The following is a 14,117-nucleotide window of genomic DNA, read 5'->3' on the forward strand; positions in this document are numbered from 1 at the left end:
GCATGCAGATTGTCAAAATTGTCCAAACCTGCCGTTTTTGGGTAGGTTTGGGCAGTAATTCTCAAAGGGGGGGGGGGGGAGGAGAATGTTCACTTTCTAAGAAAGAGGCTTTCTTGTAAATTCATTTTGCATAAACAAAAAGTACAGGAGAAAGCAGTTTTAAAGAGAAAGGAGGAAGAAATGGGACAGCACTGAAATGTTGACAGCGTTGTCTGGACACAAGAAAAAAACAACGGTAACATTGGGGAAGGAAAGGTGAATGTTAAGGCAATCTGGAAAAGACCAGTGTCACATTGAGCTATCTAATTCATGGGGACTTTTTCAGTCTCCAAGTAATGTGTATTTCTTTATCAGTCATTTCATTATCAAGTCCCGCTAGTCATCATGAATTGAGTATGGATTGAAATGGGTGTTTTCATAAGATTTGCTGATGACTGGGCTACTGCCTAGCAGGGTCTCTATACTTTGCACTGCCATGGAATAGTCAGAAATCCAGCAGCCCTCCTTCACAGCATTTCCTGGCCAGGGAAAGGTTGTACCTGTTGACTGTCAGTCGTTTAGCTGCTAAAAGTAACAAGCCCTGCAAATAATAAAGGATGTATGAATCAATTAAGATAAAAGAAAAACAACCAGTACATTAACTTATTATATAGCTATTGGTTATGTAAATTTTCTGCTGGGTGACAATCATTCTAGGTGAATCACAGTAGTAGGGAAAGACACAAACTGGGAAAACGCAGTTTATTTTGGTTCATGGTTCATGGCATGCCTGGTCCGTGAGCTGTGCCAAAAATATTTACGCACTGGTTCAGTTTGTGAGGTATATGACGTGGTAGAAAGCTCCCTGACATGCCAGAAACAACAATTCAGCAGAGTTATCTGTCTATCTGCCCTCCAAAATAGATGAGGATTGGATTTAAGAGATTTGATTTATGACCCACCAAAGAAGGTGCCCTCAGGAAAGGGCTTTCTGAGGAATGATAGGTTTAGGGAGTGTAGAGAAATGACCCTTATAAGCTAGAGCCATCAAACGCACAGGGATCCTCCCCCTGATGCTCCTTTACATGCCATCTAAGTTATATTCAGATTGGCTCTAGGAGATCCAAGTTAACCCCCCCCCCCTCGGAAGATATAATCCCAGCAACATGCTTTTGTGGAAAATGTCGTTTGCAGATTCAACACACTAAACACACAGGGAACACTACCCTGGTGTCTGATCCTCTACAACAGGGGTAATCAACCTGTGGTCCTCCAGATGTTCATGGACTACAATTCCCATGAGCCCCTGCCAGCAAACTCTGGCAGGGGCTCATGGGAATTGTAGTCCATGGACCTCTGAAGGACCACAGGTTTGACTACTCCTGCTCTACAACAGTGGTTCCCAAACTTTTTCAGGCTGCTGCCCCCTTGGCTCCTAGGCCACATCCCTGGTGCCCTCCACACACATATGAACACGCACCTCTTTCTTGGTGTTAGGTCTACAAAAAATTCGGATTGTATTATACAAACTTAGAAATAAAACATAACCTAGTAAAGACATGATTTTATTTAGCTGTTTTAGCAATTTGCAACCGTAAATTTGATTTTCATCTGTAACCACATTGTCTTCAAAGTTATAAATGGATGGAGGGGCTTGGTAAAGGGATAGCAGCTTCTCAACATTAGGCTGGAAGGCACTAAGAAGAAGTCTTAGATCTTCATGCTCAGCAATTTTCAGTCTGTTTCTTTGCTTGGAAAAAAGCTGGGTGACTGCTCTGAAGCCCCACTCTAGTAATTTTGATATTGGGAAGGCAATAAAGTACAACCTGACTTTGTTCCACAGTGCTGGGTAGCAATCAGAAATATTTTTTGTAACAAAAAGTCTTGATATGATTTTTTTGAACTTTGGCCTTAGCTCAATGTCATTTTGGAGCAAAAGCAGTTCTTTCTCCACCATTCCTGTCTCCTCACTGCTGATATCTAAGACTGGATCGATCACCCAGTCTGGTATTTTAAGCAAACAGAGGTCCTGAAATCTGTCAGACATGTCTCTGTGCAGTTCATCCAGGTGTGCACAATACACTTGAAGGTCACCTTCTGGTATGCTCTTCTCCTTCTCCAGTTCAGAGGGACTTGAAAACTGGAAGAGCTCATGATGGGCTATGTTACGTATAACTGTAACTTCAACGGAAATATGGAGAGGACCAATTTAATTTTGGTAATGTTAACATTGTTTCCTTGCAGTAAGAAATTAACTTTGCTGAACCTTGTAAATACATCTGCAAAGTAAGCAATATCATGCTTGCTTTTTCTTAGTTCATCACAGAGAACAGAATTGGAGTCTTGGAGTCTGTTTCAAAAAGTGAATAGAAACATCTCATGCAGTTTCCCTTTGATAGCCATCTAACGTCTGCGTGCAACAACAAATGTTCAAAATCTTCATCATTCTCAGTGCACAGCTGTCAAAACGGTCAGGAATTGAGAGCATGTGCCTTTATTCTATTTACTGTTGTGATAAAAGTGCCCAGTGATTTCTGAAGTCATCCACTTAGTTTTTTTTGCAACCAGATGTTGCCTGTGGATTACACAGTGTATGGCAAACACACAGGTATTTTTTTTCAAGAAACTGATGAAGTCACAATAATGTGCTACCATTGATGATACCCCATGTGTTGCACAAGCAAGAATGTTGGCAAGCAGGATGTAGAATCATAGGATCATAGAATAATAGATCTGGAAGGTATCTACTGGGTCATCTAGTCCAACCACCTACACTATGCAGAACACTCACAATCATATTGCTCATCCACTGTAACCTGCCACCCCCTTGAGCCTTCACAGAATCAGCCTCTCTGTCAGATGGCTATCCAGCCTCTGCTTTAAAATTTCCAAAGATGGACAACCAACCACCTCACGAGGAAGCCTGTTCCACTGAGAAACCGCTCTAACTGTCAGGAACTTCTACCAGATGTTTAGATGGAATTTCTTTTGAATTAATTTCATTCCATTGGTTCTGGTACGTCCCTCTGGGTCAAGAGAGAACAACTCTGCCTCTATATGGCAGCCTTTTAAATACTTGAAGCTGGTTATCAGATCCCCTCTCAGTCGTCTCCACTCCAGGCTTTGTTGTTATTATTATTATTATTACTTCGATTTATTTCCCACCACTCCCAAATGGCTCGTGGTGGGTTACAGTGTCTTAAAACCCCATTAAAACTCCCATTAAAAGAATTTAAAATGTCACAGCATGGCGGCACAATAATAAGATCCCCTTCCTAAAAAAAGGGTGGGGTGGATGAGAAGGAGGTCAATGATGTTCAAGAAGAAGCCCGGGGGAGAGCAGTCGATGTACCACAACAGCCCCAGCCCCAGCCTCAACCATAGACCTGGCAGAAGAGCTCCGTCTTGCAGGCCCTGCAGAACGTTGAAAGGTCCTGCAGGGCCTGCAGCTCTCCCAGGAGCTCATTCCACCAGGTGGGGGCCAGGACCGAAAAGGCCCTGGCCCTGGCCCTGGTCGAGGCTAGGCGTGCTTCCCTAGGGCCTCCTCTGAACACGCTCCACTTTGTCTACATCGCTTTTTGACTGTGATGCCCAAAACTGAACATAGTACTCCAGGTGAGGCTGAACCAGAGCAAAGTAAAGTGGTACCATCACCTCCCATCATCTGGACACGATATTCCATTTGATATAGCACAAAATCCCATTTGCTTTTTTTAGCCACCAAGTCACACTGCTGACTCATGTTCAATGTATGGTCTACTAAGACTCCTATATGGGGCTGGGTTTGGCGAGGAAGAACCCTGGGGGGTTGGAAGTAGTCATCATCACCCTCCATCCCCCAATGCCCTTGTTTGGGGAGGGGAGAGTGGTATTTTCCGCCATGTTGGGTATTTTTATAGTCCTTTAACGGGGATTTTAATGGGGGATTTTAAGACTATTGTTACCCGCCACAAGCCTGTAGGGCAGGGGTAGTCAAACTGTGGCCCTCCAGATGTCCATGGACTTCAAACTGTAGTCCATGGACATCTGGAGGGCCGCAGTTTGACTACCCCTGCTGTAGGGAGTGGTGGGAAATAAATCTAATAATAATAATAATAATAATAATAATAATAATAATAATAATAATAATAATAATAATAATAATAATAATAATAATAGTGTACATGGTTTTTCCTACCTAAATGCAGAATTTCATTTTATTCATTTTAGCCCCCTTCTCGAGCCTATCAAGATCATCCTGTATTCTGATTCTGTCTTCTGTTGTGTTTGCTACCTCGCCCAGTTTAGTATTGTCTGCAAATTTAAGTAGTACCCCCTCTAATCCCTCATCCAAATCATTCATAGCGGTGAAGACTAACCTGCAGCTGCCATTGAAGAAGCAGAGGAGCTGGGTAGTAAAGAAGACACGCTGGGGGAGGGGAAGCCAGTGTCATGCAGGACAGGCATGGCACTGGCAGGATGCAAGGTGAGGAGGTGTGGACTCAGAGCGCCTTAAATGGCGCCTCATGCGGGGAGCCCAATCTCAGCTACCAGAACTGTCACTGGAACTGCTTCCCTCCCACCCACCCACCCTGGTATTTTGGATTTATATTTGTTGAGCTGGGAGGGCCCCTGTTCATTACATTTCAGTTACATTTTGTCACAACTGGCAGTTCAGCATGGGATGGAACCTGTTTTGGGGGGAGTACAGTCTATGTATTGGACTCCCCAGGTATGGGACCTCCTTATGAGGTGGCAGGTCTGCGAGTGTGGCCAACCCAACAGGAGAGGCTTGGTGCTCGCAGTGCAAGGTAGCTCGGGGTGGGACCAAGGGAGGTGTATGCCTCTTCTTGGCACCCCAGGGTTTACTGTGCCAGGTGGCCTGGGGTGAGTCACAGGGAAGTCTGCACTTTCTCTTAGCACCCCAGGTAGGGCACTTCCCTATAGTGGGAATCCAGCAGCAAGGGGTCATACATTCCTGACTGGAGAACTGAGTGGGCCGCAGGGCACTGCTGGATGCTTCCTTTGGATGGGATCCCAGTGGCAAGGGGACCCGGGCTCCCAGTAGGGGAAACGGGTGGGCCACAGAGTGTCGCTGGGATCTGGGTTCTTGTGGTCAGGTAACTACAAGTCAGGCTCCTTCTCCCATGCTGTGCCAGCACACCTGTGGAGTTAATAATAAAGCTGTAGCCTTGTTTAAGCCATCAACAATGTGTATGCATCATCTTGAAGCCCAAGATGCCCTCCTGCAAGTCAAATAAATATGTTGAACAACACAGGCCCCAGGACAGATCCCTGGGGCACTCCACTTGTCACTCTTCTCCAAGAGGATGCTGAACCATTAACAAGTACCCTTTGGGTACGATCTGTCAACCAGTTATCGTTCTACCTGACAGAATCAGGATCCATACCACATTTTACCAACTTGTCAACAAGAATATCATATGGAATCTTATCCAAAGTTTTAGTGAAATCCAGATAAACTATGTCCACAGCATTCCCCTGATCCAGCAAGGTAGTCACTTTCTCAAAAAGAGATAAGGTTGGTCTGACATGACTTGTTCTTGTGAAACCCATGCTGAGTCTTAGAAACCACAGCTCTCTGTTCCAGCTGTTCAAGGACCATCAATTGATGATTTGTTCCAGAATTTTGCTACAGATGTCAAGCGGATGGGCCGGTAATTACCCAGATCCTCCTTTTCCCCTTACTCTAAGTATGGGGAAGTTGCTAATGGAAGGCATTAGTGTTACTGTTTCTCCCTTGCATTTCACAAGCCCAATTTGCCCCAGTACTGTTCCTAGGCATTCACTTACACAGGAGGAACAGTGTCAGAAAGTTTCTATGTGTGAATGCTACTACTGTACTGCAGCATAAGATCTAAGCTATACTTTTAATTCTATAATGCCCTTTTGGAATTTTTTAAATTATACCCTACTTTTCTCCCCTGCAGGGCCTCCAGTGCCTTAAAGCATGCTCCCCTTCTCCATTTCATCTGCACAACAACCATGTGAAGAAGTTTAGGCTGAGACTGTATTCTGACTTAAGGCCACCTAGCCAGCTTCCATGGTAAAGTGGAGATTTGAACCTGGAGCCCCCAGATCCTATTCCGAGACTATAGCCACTACACCTGCTACAGTTTGCCTCAAAATAGATATAATTCCAGTGTGATACATTTAAAACATTTTTGGAGTAAATAATATGAGGTTTGTCAAATAGTTTGCAGTTTGATATCTGACAAAGGATTCCCTTCATGTTTTGATTCTTTGTCTCGTATTAATTATTCATTTGTTTTTATTTATATTTATTTTATTATTTTATTTATAAATATTGTTTGTTTTTGTTTCCTTGGGCTAGCCTGCAGTTTTTGAACCAGATTATCTATCAATGTTCTTTATCACTTCTAATTAGCAGCTCGTGTTCTTTCTCACTAAATGGTCTAGGTAGATTTTTTTCCCCCCACAAAAAGCTTCTTGCTTATTGGATGGGAAAAACAAATGTGTTAACTGAGATCTCATTACTAAGCCTGCATCTTCTATCAATAGGAACGAAGGAAATACATTTTCCTATCCAGGTTCCCCCCCCCCCCCAGGGAATATAGATTCTTCTGCATGTTTATTTCCTTCTCTCACAGTCATATACTGAAAAGAGCATGGGAAAGTAGACCCTGTGGTTATGCTGGAGTTGTACATACACAAGTATGGTCTATCTTATAGAAAAATACCCTATAAAATTGTTTATGGGACATTAATAATTAAAAATACAGGATAGGTATCAAATTAAATAGAACAATCATCAATCTGAGATAGCCAATAATTCTAATCTGGGGGAGTTAGAACAAAAAAGAGAAGACATGGGGATCAGTTGTCCAATATTATCTATCAGACATGCAATAGAGACAAAGCATTGTTCATCCACCAGTTGTACTTTGTATTGCAATTAAATTATGTTTCTTTGCCTTATATTTGGAAATGCAGATTAAAATATGCTCAGGCAAATTTCATTTTTTTCTTCATTTATCTTGTTTGTATGCTTCATCAAAATTTTTATTAGAGATCTATACTTTTCAACTGGTAGCAGCAGCAGTGTGCCAGTCTGAACAAGAAGCAAAAATAATGGAATATCATTCTGCAATCCTTTCTCTAACTTTGGTTTCACAGTTCAGTAAAACAGGTTTAGCCTCAAAAATTGAATCAAACAGAACGCACAGTATTGCACATGAATAACTCTGGAAACGCACACACAAAAATGCTCTGGCAAATATAGACATTAACAACCAGGATTCACAGAAGAGAATCAGGATAGTTTTGCACTCACTGCAGACATGTATTACTTATGGACACCCCCCCCCCCATATACATTAGGATTACCATATTTTGAAAAACAAAAAAAAGACATATTTCCAGACTGACAACTTCAAACAAGTGATCACCATGATAAATCTCATTTCAAATACTCCTACTATTTAAGCCAGGGGTAGTTAAACTGCGGCCCTCCAGATGTCCATGGACTAGAATTCCCAGGAGCCCCTGCCAGCATTCGCTGGCAGGGGCTCCTGGGAATTGTAGTCCATGGACATCTGGAGGGCCACAGTTTGACTACCCCTGATTTAAGCTATAATAACTGCTACTAACTAGGAATATCACTTACCTTCTTACCCCAAAAGAGGACATTGCCATCCATTTTTTTAAAGCCCAAGAGGGTACAGACACCAAAAAAGAGAATGTTCTCTAAAAGAGGACATCTGGCGATGCTAATAAATACATAATGTATCAAATTCTTAACTGCACTATTTTGATTTGAACATCCTATTTCTGAAATGGATTATCCCCTGTTGGAACAAAACTACTGATTTTTCTGAAGATCTAAATTGTTAATATTTCCATTAACAGTTTTACTTGTTTTTCAGTGTTCAGTAAAACTGATATAAAGATGGAATATATGACTATTTAGTGAACAGAAGGCCTCACCCAGAATTTATAGTCTCTCCTTTTCTGCATGGGGTTTCACTCCCATTGAAGGACCAGGTCCATAGCTTGGGGATGCTCCTAAAACCAGGCCAACTACTAGATAAGCAGGTGGCAGCTGTGGCCAAGAATGCTGTGATAGTCCATCAAGAATTAATACCTAAATGAGTCTGAGAACCTTTGAGTGTTAGGCTGTCTGAATGGAATTCTGCTAGGAGAGTCAGTTAAGGAATGACAGTTGGAAACTAACAGTTGAAGAAGAGTCAGTTAAGTGCTGAACATGGACTGGAATGGAGGGTAAGAGAGTGAGTGGATCAAGGAAGATCTCATTCACGACATTAAAAAAAAAGAAATCTAGTAAATTGGAGTGATTCTGGCCCAGTTAAGAAGAGAAATAGCTGAGTTAAAAGTTTTGGTTTTCTTTTGTTTTATGATTTTTTAAATGATATTTAAAAAAAATGTTTTAACTATTACCTGCCTTAGCAGATCTTGTTGTAAATAATAACATACAAATGTTAAGTGCTGTAAAAATAACAAACAAAAATCAGAAATTCATCAGAGAAAAAGAAGCAGGCTGAAGAACATCTTCCAGACAATACACAATGAAAAAATACATATTCTTACATGTCATAAAAGGTTCCTATAACTTCCATCAATCCTGTTCCCCAATCTTCCCTGTTCCATTCGAAATACACACAAAATCTCCCTTCACCCAGGTGGGATTATGTTGTACTAGCCATGAGTCCAATGTATCTGGACACTTTGAAGTAAATTGATCGCTAGGAAATTTTTGAAAAATATTGCTGCTGCATCTTCAGAATGGTCATGAATAAATTCCTATTATATTTCACTGTTGAATTGCCTTAAAATACTTTTTGATTCATTTTTTCAGCACTTTTTGGGAAACAACTGCTACATTGTGAGCTGCCTTTTCTCTTCATTCCTACTGTTTTAATGACTCATATTTTAATACTGTGCTTTTAAATTGCAAGTCACCTTGAGCAGTACTCTGATATATATGCATTTGGACCCTGGCCCAAATTTTCTGGGTTAGCTAGTTACATCAGAGAGAATTTTTGACTGGCTGTTCATTCCAATCTCCTTAAACACTGTGAAAGGAAGGCTGATAATTATAAGATATTATGCTATGTTTCTTTATTAATGTTATTTCCAGTTTAATTACTCTTTACTATTGGTGTCTGCATCATTATTATTTTACCACTGCCCCATGGCAAGTGTTTTGTTGCAGTCTTACAAACATCTTAGATTGGTACATCAAAATTACAGGGTTTTATGGGTTTTGTTGTGTTTATATTCTTTTATTATGTGAACTGCCATGAGCCCAATCAGGAACGGCGGTATATATATTTAAATATAAAATAAAATAAAATAAAATAAAATAAAATAAAATAAAATAAAATAAAATAAAATAAAATAAAATAAAATAAAATAAAATAAAATAAAATAAAATAAAATAAAAAATAAAAAATAAAAAATAAATAAAAAAAATAAATAAATAATAAAATGTGGATTTTAAACAAACTATAATTTCTCTTCCATTCAGGTTGCTGAAGAGCCCAACTAAAAGGTTTAAGATGACTGGTAGATAGATTGCTGAAGCATTTGACTCATAATCACTATCAATATCACTACACATTATAAAGTTGAAGTTGCATGCAGCTAACTCACTCACAACCTTTGTCCTGGGGGTGTGCTGATAATACGGAGTTACGACTCTGCCAGTGAGGGACAATCAGTTCAAATTTCACTCTGCCAATTAGGGCCAAACAGTGAAAATTGCATTCTGTGGATGAGGGCCAATCAGTTCAAATTGCAATCTACAAATGATGGCCAGTTAGTTCAAATTGCATGAAGACAACTCAATCCCTACCTCATTGGCCCTCCCTGGCAGAGTGCAGCCAATGAGGAGAGAACACTCTGCCAATGAGGGTCAATCAGTTCAAATTGCAATCTGTCAATGAGGGCCAATTAGTTTAAATTGCAGGCAGACAATGCACTCCCTATCTGAAAGCCCTTCCTGGGGGGTGTGCCACCAAGAGGGAGAGAGTACTCTTCCAATAAGTGCTGAAACTGGGGCTTATCTGTCCTCTTCCTGCTGCTTGCTGGTTGGAATAGGGGCTGGTCACTTCCAGAATAGACTTCTGTAACTTGCTCTATTTGGGTCTACCTTTGTCCCTGACTCAGAAGCTGCAATTGGTACAGACTCAAGTTCAAAGTATTGGTTTTGACTTTTAAGGCTATATGAGGCTTGGGTTCTGCCTACTTGCAGGACAGCTTGTCTCCTTATGCCCCCTCCCACAGGACATTGTGTTCTGCAGGTATGAATCTGTTGAGGATCCCGGAAGTACACCTGGCCTCAACCTGGACTAGGGCTTTTTCAGACCTGGTCCCTAACTGGTGGACTTAGCTCCCAAAAGAGCTGAGGGCCCTGTTGGAGCTCTCTGGGTTCCACAGGGCCTGCGAGATGGAGCTCTTCTGCCAGGCTTTTGGTTGGGGCTGGGCTAATAAGATCAGGTCCTCCCCTGCCCTTGTGGCATCTGGATCCTCTGGGGACTACCATTACCCAGCTTTACATCGGACTGACACTGCCAGGAATGGAGGAGCGATGTATATGGGTCCAGTTAGGGGTTGTTATGCCTGCCATCTTTACAATTTTAAATTAGGATGATTGTATTGTATTTTGTATTGTATTTCTATCAGCAAGAAGGTATCTTGTCTTATGTTTTTCTCTTGTCATGAACCTCCACGAGCCAGCTGGTCCAGGAGTTGGCATACAGAAGTTCAGTAATAAATAAATAAAATAAATGGTATATTTATAGTCTGAAAAACATGTGGAATGTAGTAAGTGATGTGATATTATGATATTATTTAAAAAGTCTTTTTCTCTTCTTTTTTTCCTGGAAATTGTTTTCCAGAAGATTTATTTTTTTCTTTTCTGTAGTGTAAACTAGCAGCTTAGTCTTTTTTAAAAAGTAATTCTGTAATACGTAGTGTATTATTTCTAAATAATAACATTTAAAAATAAATAAAAGACAGACGGACGGACGGACAGACGGATAATGTGGCAAAAGCTTTTTAGTTCCCCTGAATCTAGTCCTAAGTAAATGTATCTAGAGCCAAATATACGTTCTCCCTGTTTATTCCTACTTCTAATTTTCTCCATTGTCTGAAAACTTCTTTATGTGAGGGACCTTTTACATAGACTCTGTAAAGTAAATTGAGGGTGTACACAATGATAATATGAAGAATAACAACTCTTGGTGAATTAAGGATCTCTCTCTCTCTCGCTCTGTGTGTGTGTGTTTGTGTGTGCGCGCGCCTTTGTTGCCCCTACCTGAATCCTCTTTTCTACTTCGCCTTACCTCGTGTGAAACTGTTCTGAGGGTTATCTGTCTGAAGAATCTGAAATGTCTTTGTCTGGAGGATGTCATCATCAGCCTGCTGTAAAGGAATTTCTCTACATTCTTGAGACCAGCACTCAGAGGCATTCAAAATGACTGGCATTCAGGTCAGTCTAGAAATGCTTTGTTTTATTTGATTTTTCAAAAGAAATCCTTATACACCAGAACCTTACAAGATGGTACATAAGTCATTGAAACAAATAAATATGCATTTTGTTAATACTATGCATCTGTGCTTGGATTCCCATAATAGTTCTAAATTTGAATGGGCCATTCTATACAGAAAAAATAGCAGCGTTAGGCAATGGCTTTACACTAAAAAAAAGTGCCTCCCGGAATTCCTCACCTGCTGGCTCCTCTGCTGCCGTCTAACGCTCCCTAACATTTCACACGCCTGCTTGAAATGGCGGATGGGGGAAACGTGCTATACATGCTCCTCTCTTCCCTCTGTCAATCAAGACAGGCAGCCAATCACCTTTCTCCCTCCTTTAAAGGGACTGCAAGCTGATTTTTTTAATGACTTATTTGTTTAAACACATATGCATCGTTTCATAGATACACAGGGCTCCTTTTACTGCAAGCCCTCTTGCAATCCAGAGCCTTAAAACTTCTAAAAAAATGGGGGGAAATGGTGGGGGAAAGTTTATTTTGTGCTCTGCCTGGGCTATTGTATGTCTATTCCTTGCTCCATGCAGTATTTTGTGTTTTTTTAAATAGAAAGCCCCGTTCCAGGTAAAGATAGAGGGAGGCAGGCTTGAGGCAAGCACTAGAGCTGGAAATCTCACTACTTCAGCGACTTTGGTAACTCACGTGTCTTGTGCAAGTGTCTTGCTGGCTGCTCTCATCCTGCTAGCACTACATCACAGGGATAATCCAGTTTTGTGGATAAAATAAATTGTGAGGAACAAGTTAAACAAATTTGTTTTATTTGGGATAATGTGACTGTAAGGGGATGGTAGTGATATGTAATGGAATTTTGAGTTTCACTCCCTGGTCTTGGGATGAGATAGGTGCCAGCGGAGCAATTCACTTGGGTGGAGACAGATGGGGCCAGCAGCAAATGGTGGGGTGGGAGCCACTGATCACTGACATAGTCAGTTCTATTTCTCCTATGTTTTTGTGAACTACAACTGAATTTGAGGGGACTGATTGGTTGTTTTGGCAAAGAATTATCATGCTGTATTTGGATGCGTGACACAGTTTACTAATTTAACAGAATTAATTTTTGTTTTATATTCCCGCTGTCATGATGGAAGTTCATAGTCTGAGGAAGAGTGCTTGCACTCGAAAGTTCATACCTTGAATAAATCTTTGTTGTCTTAAAGGTGCTACTGGATTCTGATTTCATTGTGCTACTTCATACCAACACGGCTACCCATTTCAATCTATTGGTAAAGGTACCCCCTGTGCAAGCACCAGGTCATGTCTGACCCTTGGGGTGATGCCCTCTAGCGTTTTCATGGCAGACTCAATACGGGGTGGTTTGCCAGTACCTTCCCCAGTCATTACCGTTTTACCCCCCAGCAAGCTGGGTACTCATTTTACCAACCTCGGAAGGATGGAAGGTGAGTCAACCTTGAGCTGGCTGCTGGGATCGAACTCCCAGCCTCATGGGCAGAGCTTTCAGACTGCATGTCTGCTGCCTTACCACTCTGCGCCACAAGAGGCTCTTACTATTGGTACGGTGTAGTAATTAGAGTGTTGGACTCAGATCTGGGAGATCTGAGTTCAAATCGCTCACTCTGCTGTGGAAACTTATTGGGTGACTTTGAGCAGTTGCCAACTTTAGCCTAATCTACCTACAGGATTGTTGTGAGGAGAACTGCATATGTTACTTTGGGTCACCATTAGGGAAAAGATGAGATATAAATTAAGTAAATAAATAAAAATAATAGTTTTTTGTAAAAGCTACCAACTTCCCTGATAGTACGCAACATGCTTTTACAAGCAACTTGATGTCTTGTTTAATATTAGAAGAAGGAAGAAGAAGAGTTGGTTCTTATATGCCACTTTTCTCTACCCAAAGGAGTCTCAAAGCGGTTTACAGTCACCTTCCCATTCCTCTCCCCACAACAGACACCCTGTGAGGTGGGTGAGGCTGAGAGAGCCCTGATATCACTGCTCGGTCAGAACAGTTTTCTCAGTGCTGTGGCGAGCCCAAGGTCACCCAGCTGGTCGCGTGTGGGGAAACACAGATAAGAAGTCTGCACTCCTAACCACTACACCAAGCTGGCTTTCTTATGGGGGATTACATTGAGGGCCATTTCGCACAGAGCTTAAAGTGGCTATTTGGTTGCTGTTTGCGAAATCACTACTTTAACTAGCAAAATGTAACTAGCTGTGCCCGTAACGCACAGCTGCGGTTTTTGCGGAATTTAGCACTTTCACTTCTCGTCACTTTCGTAACCCACAGGCTTCCGGTCTCCGTCTTATCGCTACAAAGGAGGTCCCTTTTTAGCGCTTCTGGCCTCCCGTGCCCGTCAATCAAACTGCAGGCACACCTTTGACATCGACCCTAAAGCCGGACTTGTCGGGGTTCCCTTTTTAAAAAAAAAAAACCAGGAAACCCCGTAGCAACGCGTCATCGTCAAATCATTGGCGCTGTTGGAACGTGTTTTCTATTGTTTTCTATGAACCAGAGGTTGATGCATTGATATGTTTGATAGGTTAATCCCCGCCCACAGTACACGCCCACAGGTTACCTGCTTATATGCACCTAGGCAGACACGTGGTCGGCCTCACTCTTTGTTTGCGTAGCCTACTGCCCGCAGC

The sequence above is a fragment of the Paroedura picta genome, chromosome 1, assembly GCF_049243985.1.
Source record: "Paroedura picta isolate Pp20150507F chromosome 1, Ppicta_v3.0, whole genome shotgun sequence".
Classification (NCBI taxonomy): domain Eukaryota; kingdom Metazoa; phylum Chordata; class Lepidosauria; order Squamata; family Gekkonidae; genus Paroedura; species Paroedura picta.